A 13,616-nucleotide genomic window follows, 5' to 3' on the forward strand; every position below is an offset into this window, starting at 1 on the left:
ATCTTATTGAATTAAATAAATTTACCTTCCATGAACCGAATAAATTAACCCTCCTCTCGTATTGAAAAAATCTAGGATCTTATTGTGATGTACATAAAGGTCATGTATGCATATTTTATGATACAAACAATATTTTCCATAATACTAAGGCACCATTTTAAATGTATTATATAATGATAATTTTTAAAATTAAAATTAAAATAAAAAATATCAAGATTTTTATGTATTATTTTTCCTAATGAAGCATAATTTTTTACTTAAAAATTACTGAAGAATTTTTTTTAAACATATGTGGTTATCTTACAAAATAAATCAAGAAAAAAGCTAATCACCAAGGGTCTTAAGAGCCTGACTTTTACAGAGTACACAGAATACTCTGAAAAAAAAAGTGAAAAAGAACCAAATTACAATTCTTTTTTACAATCAGACCTAATAAACTTTCGGCCATCACTTACTAGGAAGACACTTGTAAAAATGATCAGAGTAGTGACAATGAAATTTACGACTTTAAAATGCATTTCTTTATATGTAAAAACAGTATTTCAATATTATGATTTAAATACATTATTGAAAAAAACATAAATTCAATTCCATAAAGACACTGTGATATGAGATAATAAGCAGTAAATGAATGACCTTCAACCCGATGAAAACTTACTGAAACTAGGAATAGAATCAGATGATATTGTCTTTTATAAGCTGATAAGTATCTCACCAGTTTCATAAACATATATTATAAAATATACTACTAAAAATAATCAATAGTCAGTTAGTAATAAGCATTCAACAATAAAGAATCTAAAAAAAATACTGCTTAGCCGTATTTTAAAATATAACCTAGGTTTTGACAAAGTACAGCAACCTGGACTAAATAAAGAAAACTGATAACTTTCTTAGTCAGACGATTTTATGTCACTTTCTGTACTTTTTTGGAAGATGGTGAGAGGGTGAAATGAAACTAGTATTCTTTAGTTATCAATTACGCTATTCAAACCACATATAGTAATCTAGCTTACTTGAGGTTACCGCTTTGTAGGTTTCAATGTCCAGCTAATACGAAACCTTGTATTTTGATATATTTTACGGTATAAGTCTATCGATACAATTACAAAGACACCGCCAAATATTATCCTCTCAAGGGATTATATCAAATTTAATCACTTTATATAACTGGCGTATGTTTGTACATTGTTAAGTAGTGGGTTGCTGTGTAGTCTGATTTTTACTGCTGTATCTTATAGGGGAAAATATAAATCCTTTACAGCTGTTAATTTAATTTACATAAATTAATAATTGCACTGATTTTGTGTATATGATAATACTGAAAAAAAGCTTCTAAAAGTTTTTTTTGTTTACGGACAAGACATTATTTTTTTATTTATAATTATAATTTCACCAAGATTAATAAGATTCTTCAGAATTTTTAACTCATTCACAGCTAATTAAAATTATATTTATATTGCTTTATTGAATGTGTTGATATAACACTCATAAAAATACACGTAAAGCAAACATAAATATTTACTAATATTTGTAATAGCTCTATTTTTTTTAGTGTTGTATTCAGTATGAAACGCAATTATAATATGCCACAAACTGTACATACCAAACTTTTTAAACACATAGCTTGCTTAGTATTAAATCACTACCTTTTTTGTACTTTATTAAGAGATAGTAAATATGAGTATCAAACTCGGAACATTTCATCAGCATCAATCACAAAAATATCCCAGTAGATTATTCTTGCTTGGTCAGTGGGTTAACTTGTCATATGAGTAATTACTGTTAGCCCCACATACGACACATATTTTAGCATTTTTACGTAGGTGGTATAACCTTGCCCAGGGCTTTGGTGACAAACTGCTAGGGTCCTGATCAAGGTGCGAGCCCTAACTAGATTATGATCGTGGCATAGCACGAACAAATCCGTACGAGTGGTGTAATCTTCTTAGATAAATATCCACAGTAAGCCCGTCGGGCACTCGACAAATATTTATGTTGTTGCCGAAATCGATTCGAGGTGGGTGTGCTTGGGTTTTAGCCTTGTGGCGAATTTCAACCTTATTTTTTAAACACCCATTGTATGTGAATCATAATAATAATTTTAACAAGACGAAAAAAAAATTTTCATATTTTATATAGTTTTAGATTCCGAGTCCTAATAAGTTTTTTAATTCTGAAACAATAACGTTTCATTACTACAATAATAAATGTTGCTTTTCTCAAAAGTAAATTAACATAAATGAATTGATTTCATTCAATTATTTAACCCTATAAGCGCTAACCGTTACGTTACTTTTACATATGTATTAGAGTCTCCAATTACTCGAACCATCAACTACTCGAGTATCGAATATTAAAATTTTAAAATACTCGAGTACTCGAGTACTTTTGAGTATTTACCAAATGTACCGAAATAGCTATTATTCAAATTCGTGCACATATAAATAAATAAATAAAATACTTGGTATGTTCATTTTTACAATTATTTTAACTTCACGAACATACTTTTTAAAAACAATAATGCAAAAAGTATCTCGAATTTAATATTACTGCTAACCTTTGGTTTTATTATTCCCGTTATGGAAAAAATCCTTTCCGTTGCTGTTGATGTTGGTCTTATTGTCATTAACGCGTTGGATAAGGCTTCTAATTTATAACTGTTCGCTTTTTATAGATATAAAATTTTTTGAACTCTCTTTTTATGTTCTCTTCTTTCATTCCCTTCTCTGCTTTTCTCTTATTTCCTTCGACTATTGACAAAATAGCATTTTGTAATTCTTCTTGAATAGATTTTTTTTCTTAACAATATACAATATTCTACTCCTTCTTATTAATGCGAAGAATTTAAATCTATATCCTTCGAAGATGTATTTGGGTGAATCCCTTTCACTCTAGAGCTAAACGGTTCGCAAAGAACTGATTTTACTTTAAATGCCTTTAAAACACACAATTGTTTTGATTTATATTTTAAGCTGAGGGATCAGTATAAACAATTTACAACACTTTACGCTACAACTGCATAGTCATAAAACCTAAAAAAATTTTTTTGATATTTCGAACAGAAAACACAAAAGAAATTTCTCCGTCGTACCCACTAACATAGCCGACGACCGGAACTATGCAACTATGGAACTATGAAAAAATTATACCTGATAGTAACCGCTCTAACTCGGGACTTCGGGCATAAACGCCAAATAAAAGCAAGACGTTAACCTTTACCGGACCGAGTTAAAGTTATTTTTGTTTCTGAAATATTTAAAAAAAATTTAATTTCGAGTATTAATCGAGTAATTTTCAAAATACTCGATTATCAAGTACTTGAAAAATAGACAAGTATACTCGAGTATCGAGTACTCGATTACTCGAATTGGAGACTCTAATATGTATATATCTAGCTCTATAATAAATAATATTTTCATATATCGTAATCAAACAAGGACGTCAAAAATTTGCTAATATTTATAAATTTAATTGTTCGATTCTTGTGCTTGTGTGTTATCTGGATAATTACTTTTTTTTTTTAGAAAAATTTAATTCCAAAAAATATATTGTTTCAAATCGGCGTTTGAAGCGCTCGATGAAAAGAGAATAACAAATTGCCAGTTGTGTAAAAATAATGAATTACTGGGAATTCGTTTATATTGCGATTTGTCTGTGGGGCGAAATTTTTGAACAAAACAATCCAAGGGTGAAAGCAGAGGGTGAGAAAGTGAGAAAAAAGAGAAAATATTTCGAAACAGAAATAAAAATTCGATAGCGTCGAAACGGCAATAAAAAAGACACTTTGTATCCCTTCACGGTTTTACCGGGTAAGAGGGAATATGCCAAAGTCAAATGTAAAAATCTGACATATAGTACAAAGTTGATCAAAATGTCCGAGTTGTGATCGGATTAAATATTTGCCAACAATAATAAATACAAGTATATTTAAGAATAGTTTTAATAGTACAATCTCAGGTCTAAAACTAGATTGTACTAATGTTTTCTAGGGTATTTGGTCCACTTAGATACTAGGCGGGCAAAATACCAATTGATTGTAAGGCAAACCTATTACAATTTTGATTTTAACCACATTGAAAATATACTTTGTTTTGAGTGCTATTATATATTCAATACAAAATTATTTTAAGATGGTTAAGACATTTTGTCGCACTGCCTAACTTAAATAAATAAATAATAATATTTTCATAGACCCGCAAGCAAATTACATATGATACCAAGTAGATGCTTAACACTAGAGTCTCCAAATCGAGTAATCAAGTACTCGATACTCGAGTATTTTTGTCTATTTTTCAAGTACTTGATAATCGAGTATTTTGAAAATTACTCGATTAATACTCGAAATTAAAAAATTTTGAAATATTTAAGAAACAAAAATAACTTTAACTCGGTCCGGTAAAGGTAAACGTCTTGCTTTTATTTGGCGTTTATGCCCGAAGTCCCGAGTTAGAGCGGTTACTATCAGGTATAATTTTTTCATAGTTCCATAGTTGCATAGTTCCGGTCGTCGGCTATGTTAGTGGGTACGACGGAGAAATTTCTTTTGTGTTTTCTGTTCGACAGTCCCGACTTATCTAATTTATGGCAATGAACAATATGAAATATCAACAAAAATTTTTTTAGGTTTTATGACTATGCAGTTGTAGCGTAAAGTGTTGTAAATTGTTTATACTGATCCCTCAGCTTAAAATATAAATCAAAACAATTGTGTGTTCTAAAGGCATTTAAAGTAAAGTCAGTTCTTTGCGAACCGTTTAGCTCTAGAGTGAAAGGGATTCACCCAAATACATCTTCGAAGGATATAGATTTAAATTCTTCGCATTAATCAGAAGGAGTAGAATATTTTATATTGTTAAGAAAAAAATCTATTCAAGAAGAATTACAAAATGCTATGTTGTCAATAGATGAAGGAAATAAGAGAAAAGCAGAGAAGGGAATGATAGAAGAGAACATAAAAAGAGAGTTCAAAAACTTTTATATCTATAAAAAGCGAACAGATATAAATTAGAAGCCTTTTTCAACGCGTTAATGACAATAAGACCAACATCAACAGCAACGGAAAGGGTTTTTTCCATAACGGGAATAATAAAACCAAAGGTTAGCAGTAATAATAAATTCGAGACACTTTTTGCATTATTGTTTTTAAAAAGTATGTTTGTGAAGTTAAAATAATTGTAAAAATTAACATACTAAGTATTTTATTTATTTATTTATATGTGCACGAATTTAAATAATAGCTAATTTGGTACATTTGGTTAATACTCGAAAGTACTCGAGTACTCGAGTATTTTAAAATTTTAATAGTCGATACTCGAGTAGTTGATGGTTCGAGTAATTGGAGACTCTACTTAACACCTAATGTTAAAATAAACAAAACAACCTACAAACCCAGCGTGGATATTAAAGCTAAATTAAATAAATATTCACGGAATTAAGCACCTAGTAAAACCAATATATGTATAATAAAAGCTGTACCAAACAAATTTGGCTGTAGTAAAAAAAGCATGGTTTTGATCAAAGAAAAGATTTTTAAAAAAGGATAGTGGGTATTACACATTTATATCATCTTTATAAAAAGCAATTTCAATGACTGTTTCAAGCTGTAGTACAAAGTAAAACGTAGCTTTAAAAAAACTCTCAAAGAGGGCCTTAAAAAAATCTAAGGTTTAAAGCAACTCATATTTTTGAAATATGAGAGAAGCAATGTGGGTTTGATCCTAAAAGATAAAAAAATAGTAAATATTTAAATTATATTATATAAGAGACACAGATATATAAAACTGAAGCACGCCATTTAATCTATAATATAGGAGTCAATGCTTTTATTGAACATTATTTGTAAGCTCATAAAAACGACCGAGTTGTTAATTTCGGCCATCATTAAAAGGGTACGATTTTAGTTTGAGATTTCGAAAGCAATGATAATTTAATATTTAACACAATCTAGTTTGACAACTGTTGGAGCTTAAATTCGGTGAATGACACAACTTCCACTTTTTATCAAAAACACACGGACACTGAACTGACACAATCATATTGTATAAATTGTCAACCAGTTACTGTGATTATGCATAATAATTATTTTTTAATTTATTTTTGGCGAAATATTTAATTTTATAGCCGGATGTGAAGCAGACGAAAAACCGCTTTAACAAGAGCAAGCGAGACAACGAATATTCTTAGGGCACATGTATCGCTTCTCTCTCGCATACATGGATTTCTCGCAAAAAGAATGTCGATGAACTATTGCAGTACAAATTCTTAATGTATCGATTAACAGCAAACTATCTGTGACTTTTTAAAAATTGAAAATGAGCTGCCAAACTTTTCTTTCTACACCATTAGAAAGCGATAGTATTGTTGGAACAGAAGCAAAAAAACTGCTCAAAAGAGGTTTAGTGGACATTATATAATTATAATTTGTCTGGATTTTTTTCTTCTTATCAGCTAAAATTTGTTTTTTATTCATTTAAAGATATAATTTCGCTTTTATTAAATATGGATTTACTAGTCTCATGCGTCAAATGCGTCAATTGTCATCGAATGTTCTCAAATAATTTGATAATATTTTCATTGTTTAAAAACACTTGTTAGCATTTCATCCTGAATTAGCAAACAAAGACACTGATTTTTTAAAGCAACAGGAATCTATTTCTATTAGGAATTATTCAAATATAAGTGAATCTCATTTATCCTTTCGAACAGAATTGCTACAAGTATTAGATTTAAACATAAGAAATGTGATATTGACCCACGTTAAACTCGCCAAAGTTTACCGATACGCTGCAGTTTCCTGATAATAACCGTTATTGCAGCGCAGGTAAAAACAAAAACAACTTACAATCGTATTTTCGTGCGACGTATACGACTTTCTTCTTGTGACTCGGCTCTAATACGCGCGAATAAAAATTGGAAGCTGTGGCGAATACTGCTTTAATGCATTTTAAATTATTAGAATAATAAAAATATTTTTTTTTATTAAAAATGCTAGATAGAGAGTGTCTCCATTTTTAAATATAAAAAAAATAAACCGCGCAAAAAAAATTCAAAACATAATTCTAAAAAATGATAATGTATGCGATCACCTCACGACAATTTCAAATTAAATACGTTTACAAAAAAACTGATAAAAAACAATTATTAAAGACAAGAACGAGGCAATTCAAGAGCCTTACTGCTACACACAATACACGATTTGAAACATTTAATTGCTCTCTCCTACAATCACATTAAAAACAACAAAATTAGTCAGAGATGATAAAGAAAAAGCTGTAGCTTTCAGTAATCATGTACATTTAAGGAAAAAAAGATACTTGTGAAATTGATCAAAATATTGACCATTAAATTCACATTTTCTAAATCCATCTCTATAAATAAAAACGCAGTTAAGAAATCTTAATAAAAAGCGTAAAAACAAAATATATAAACGATAAGAAGACACTGTGAAGACACAGAACTTACAATATAAAACCTAAACAAGTTACTCCAGAATTCAGTAAATATACACGTAAAGAATGAAGAATTTAAATTAAAAATGTTGAAAAAAAAATTAAAATTAAAATTTAAAATAAAAATTTATATTAAAAATATTGAAAAAAAAATTAAAATAAAAATTAAAATTAAAAATATTGAAAAAAAATTTAAAATAAAAATTTTAATGAAAAATATTAAAAAAAAAATTTAAAATATTTAAAAAATTTGAAAAAATATTTAAAATATTTAAAAAATTAAAAAAAATTTAAAATAAAAATTTAAAATAAAAATTTAAATTAAAAATATTGAAAAAAAATCGTAAACAATAGCACACAAGGGCGCTAATAGACAAACAAAAACTAAATCGAGTTATGTAACGAATCAGTATAAAAGACAAGGCATATATTATAAGTCTCTGATTTCATATGAAGTGTTTCTTAACTTTTATCGTGTCTGGGAGATCGGAATTAGTGATTATTATATAATTATAATTCCAATCGATCATGACAGATTAGGTTTTACTAGATATCATGTATGAATATCGTGACGCTTAATTAAAATCATCATCGTACATATAAGGTATTCAAAGTTCTGTAATTATGAGCTACTTCAGCTCATAAAAACATCTTGTATAAATTTAACAAAAAAAATAGAAAACAACTCTTAGAAATATGATAAATTATTATAATAAAAATTGACTGCAACAAAAACTAAAAAAAAATATATTTGCACTGAAAGGCAAAAAAAAATCAAACAACTTCAAATACGCCATTTATAATTGAAAATAGTAATGTAAACTGGGCAAAAAACGATAAAAAATTTTACTAACTTTCGACAAACACATGGAAAAAGTTTTCAAACCACACCAGCTGGACTCCCCGACTAATATCTTGAAGCACTCTTTTAAAAAAAAGCACCAGAATATGATATTATTACAGGAAAATTACTAAGCTGCCAGAAAAAGCTATGAAACTTATTGACATATATACTAATGACATACTTAGAGTAGCAGAAATAAAAGTTGCAGAAATATTGATAGAAAAATAGGAAAAGAATATCGATAAACCATAGTCATATAAAAGGATCAGTTTGCTTTTAGTATTATCAAAAAAAAACTGCTGCTCCAAAGACAAAAGCCAATAATAAATTTTAAATACCTTATTTTTAACATAAAACTGTTTTGAAAGATGATAACTTAACTAATAAACAGGTACACAGATTCTTTAATAAAATATTTAAAAACCTGGAAGATAAGCGATACCGTTTTCCAGCATTTTTTGACATCTCTCAGGCATTAGATTAAGTATGACATTATAGATTAATATATAAAATAAACAATTTTTTCCCTTTTTTTTTACATAAGTTCTAGTGTCCCAAAAGCAACATGCTTGAACCAGTTTTATTTATTTATTTATTTATTTTATTAATTTATTTAGCTTAATAGTTAATCTTTACATCTAACAATTTTAGTAAACAAATATAAAAATATATAAAAAATACATAACAGAAAGAAAAAATGAAAAAATACAATAATAAAGTCTTAATATTATAATTTATTTCTATATGTACGAAGGTGTTTTTTTATTCCATTTATGAAACCCGTTATATTTTTGCTGTTTCGGATTTCTCTTGGAAGACTATTATATAAATCAAAACCTCCGTACATAATTATATCTATTGTATACCATAGGTTTACTAAAGGCAAAACATGCCATAGTGGCTACATTCGTTAATAATAATACTTTTAGCATCACATTACAACCCTGAAACTGTTTGAAGAATGTTATACGAAAACCTTAGCAGAATTCAGATATGTCTGTAAAAGTGCAATATTAAAGCAAATAAAACAAAATCTGTGCATGTAACTTTCTCCATGATTTTCCGTTCAAAATATTAACTGGAAACAGGTAGAAAACGTAAAAAACCTCAGGATGCACTGAGACATATAAATGATATATAAATGAAAGAAGCAACTAAGCTAAGAATAATGTACTGGCTATAGGCCACATGTCTGTAAAATGCAAAATAGAAATTTGTACTGAAGCCTAACTTGTTATACGAAATACAAATGTGGGGGCCACTACAACCTCTAATATAAATATAATGGAGAAATCTATTGTTAAGTGTCTTAGAATGTTAACTAACGCCCTATGGTATTTGCTCCGTAAAAGAAAAAATAGGCAATCATAAAAAAAATATATGGACAGCAAGTATTGCAAATTTAACAAAATTCACAAATATACCTATCAACAAGATTTGTCAACTAATAACTGCTAGCGATGACAGCTTTATTTCATAAGCCAGGTTTATATGTCATAGAGCCTACTGCCTTCTTATATAAAACATATATTGATGTCTAAATTTTGGTCTTTAAAAAACCCGATAGGATGCAAAAAAATAATATTTTATTAGATAGCTACATATTAGGTGTTATTTTTATTGATTACTCTATATATTTTGTTTGTAAAACAATATTCTAGGAACTGCGGCCTGTCTTATTGTGTAATTTAATTAAAATCCAACACATAAACATTAAATGAAATGTTCGCATGAAACTCTTTGATCATATTAACAGTGATTCAAAATAACTTTTAATTAAACGTCGAAGGCGATACTCGTTCCAAACAAAACCCATGTAGCTTCTTCCCACGCGTTCACGTGTTGTGCATTCCATTCGCATGCCAGGGGTATTGTAAATTTATTATTTTAACGTTTTTTGTTGCGAATTTATTTATTTTCAGTCTCGATACATTTCCCATGGTTCCTTTTAAATCATCGTTCCGCACATCGGCTCGCGTTTGGCCTCAGTTTGCAAACAATACCAGTTGCCCGGTCAGGGGTCACTCCGGGGACCTCCTAATGGACCTTTGTGAGCCCTCGTGATTGCCTATAAAACTGTTTTTACCCCCCGTTTGTCGTTTGTTGCTTTTTTTCGACCCTCTTTGCCCCGTCCGGCTACGCACCTTTTCGTGTCCGGGAAAAATACACAGTGGAAAAAGTTCAAATTAAATTTGACGCCCTTTTCATTATCATTACCGACCCTAACTGTGATGTTTATTATATTTAATTTACGTATTTGTAAAGAAAGCATACAGGGTGGCCAGATTAAAAAATTAGTAAAACGGTAATTGAAAGTATACAACCATTTTAAACATTGTCATGAGTTTTGAGTTTTAGGTATTACTAATTTAATAATTAAATAAATATAGCGAAAAAAATCATAAATAAATTAAATTTCATTTAAATGAGGGTGTAATTCCGAATGCCCAAAGCGACTTAGCAAAAAATATAAGTAATAAATTCTTGCAAATTGATATTATTAATAGTGAGAAAAACTCTAGCTCTATATACTCTCATGATTATATGTTAAAATCAATACTTACGTTTAGATATATTAAAAAAAATTTAACCACAATCATTTAAGTGCATGTAAAGACTAGCAAAAAATACTTAAGTATCACAAAAAATACTAAAATTTCAGTAAAATTGATTGCTTCTCTTTATACGACAATAAAAAATAAGAATTAGTCTTGATAATTATTTATTAGTTGAAATAATACCATTAGAACTCCAATGAGTAAAATATACCATATCAATCGTACAAGCTCTTCATGCGATACAATGTGTTTCAGATGCTTCGCAAAGAAGTGGTAAATCAGAATCGAAAAGTTGGAGACGGCAATACATGAACATTATAAAGAAATAACATGGCTTCAGAGAACAGCAACTTGTAAATTCAAAGAAAGTTTTCTTACCACCTTTACAAATAAAGCTTGGTCTCACGAAAATTGTTTGTGCAAGCGTTAGGCAAAAATTGCACTAGTTCTATCTCTTATGAAAATATTTTAAAAGCAAAGTTTTTGTTAGGTCATCAATACGCAAAATATAACAGGACAAGGAGTTTAAAAACCACCTCACTAGTTATCTCCCTGGAAGTCATTCATATTTGTAGTGGAAGGCTTTTTAAGTAATTATGATTTAGTAAAAGTTATTGGGCTCCTAACGAAAAATGGTTTTAAGAATGTCACTTTTTTAATCTGCATCATGGCTTTTTCCGGAAAATCTGGGGCAGTAATCGACGAATCAAATGAGAGATTCTATAAAGATATAGCTATTATAGAAAACCGTTTTCAAGGGAAATGGAATGCTTGTATGATGGCAGATTACTGCTGGTTCCTGCAAAGAGAAACTGACAGGAGAAGAAAATATACTAAGAAGCATTTTTAATTCTGTTTTTAACTGATTTGTTATCGTTTCTACTATAAACAAGTAAAAACCTTCTACTTTTACTACATATTATCACAACTTTTATTAAACCAATAGACAACACTGGTACATGTTAAATGTATGGGGTCCATACAAATAATAATTTGACTGTAACATCAAACATGATACATCATGGTTACCATAAAAACTTTAAATATATATAACAAACTTAGTCCAAATCAGTCATCAAAATCCAAATTACAAAATCTTTGTTGGCCAGTGTTATTTTTAAGTTGTCATTATGTTTTTTTTACTTCAATAAATTTTACAAGAAGCTCCAATAGTTAAACATTGATTAAGTATAGTGTGATCCAATTTTAAATCTGAACTTTTTTAAAAACTGTTTTATTTTTATTAATCTAACATTCATTATAAAAAATACTATTAATTTATTGACCTTTCGATGTATTTTTAATCACTTTTTTGTACATTTCGGGCGGTATCTAGACTATAACTTGGCGGATGTTGGTTTTTAGATGCTACAGTGTTTTGGGTTTATTGGCGTATACACGACATTTAGCGTAACCCAACAAAAAAATTCAACGGCTTTAAATCAGATGATATGGGCACCCAGTTGACGTTACTAAATCGCGAAATAATGCAACTAAGTAACTTTTCACGCAAAACATCCAATGTTGCATTTGGTTGCAAGTTTATTATTATTATTTTGAGGCACAAAATCAATATATTTGATTATGTGCCTCAAATAATCGGTTATCATGCGCCTATATTGCTTACAAAGTTTCGAAACTTTCATTTTTTTTTTTAAGGTAAGGCCCAATGACGCTGCCTGACTACAATGCGCACCAAACAGTCACTTTTTAGGCATGTTTTGTCCCATAAACTGAAATTTTGTTTAAAAACATACCCAAAAAGGTAGAAATGTGCCTTATCAGAAAATAAGATTTTATTTGAAAATCGGCATCAACTTTCTGCTGATCTAATACCATTGTAAGTCGATACCCACCTTATAATGTAATAGAAAAAAACATTATGTGAAAAAAATATATTCTAACTCTTCAACTAAATTCCTAAATAGGCAAGGATTCTTTGCATGGGTTCAAATATAATTTATAATATTTATTGACAACATCATGCAATAAAGAAGTATAAATCACGGAAATCTAGAATAATTTTTCCAGAGGCAGCATCAACATAATTTAATTTATTATGATAAAGCACCTCATATGAGAAGTAAACCATCTAGTTTTTATATTACTATTACTCACAACACTTGCAGGTAAATTTACATATGATTTTAATATTAATAATTTGTGATATTGAGCAGTAATTTTTTAAGACGTATTTTCTCATAATATTAGGATCACTTATTCAAAACATCTCACTACTTATCGCGCGTGTTTCTTTTCAAAAACAACACACAAAATATTAACAAGTATATATTTTCAATGTAAGTACTAATACGGGAAATGTTTTGGACAGAAGTTATAATTTTTGCGTATTGTGTTTGCCTGTAAACGATATTTGGCGATTAACCATGAATTCAGCAATTAAAATATAAAATTTAATTTGGAACAATATATCCTCTTTTAGTAGATCAACAAAAAGATTATAAGAACTACAACATATATATTAAATTTATAAAAAATAAGATTTTGCTAATGTATACAATTTATTAAAAATGTTGCTGGTTGTATTTATATATTGTAAATATAGGTAATATGATATTAAAAATCTAATATCTGGAATACTTGCATGTTATGGAGTCTTTGGTGGTATGTTCATAGAGATAAAGTAATACAAGTTTAAGAATTTGCCACGTTTTAATGGTTTTGCTCTATTTATGCGAATAAGACTATAGATAGTTTTGGCTTAAAGAGAAAGAAGTCAAGCGTATGAAAGAACGCTCTCAG

This window comes from Plectrocnemia conspersa, unplaced genomic scaffold (genome assembly GCF_051122295.1).
Source record: "Plectrocnemia conspersa isolate PC_06_02 unplaced genomic scaffold, ASM5112229v1 ptg000001l, whole genome shotgun sequence".
NCBI classification, from domain to species: Eukaryota; Metazoa; Arthropoda; class Insecta; order Trichoptera; family Polycentropodidae; genus Plectrocnemia; species Plectrocnemia conspersa.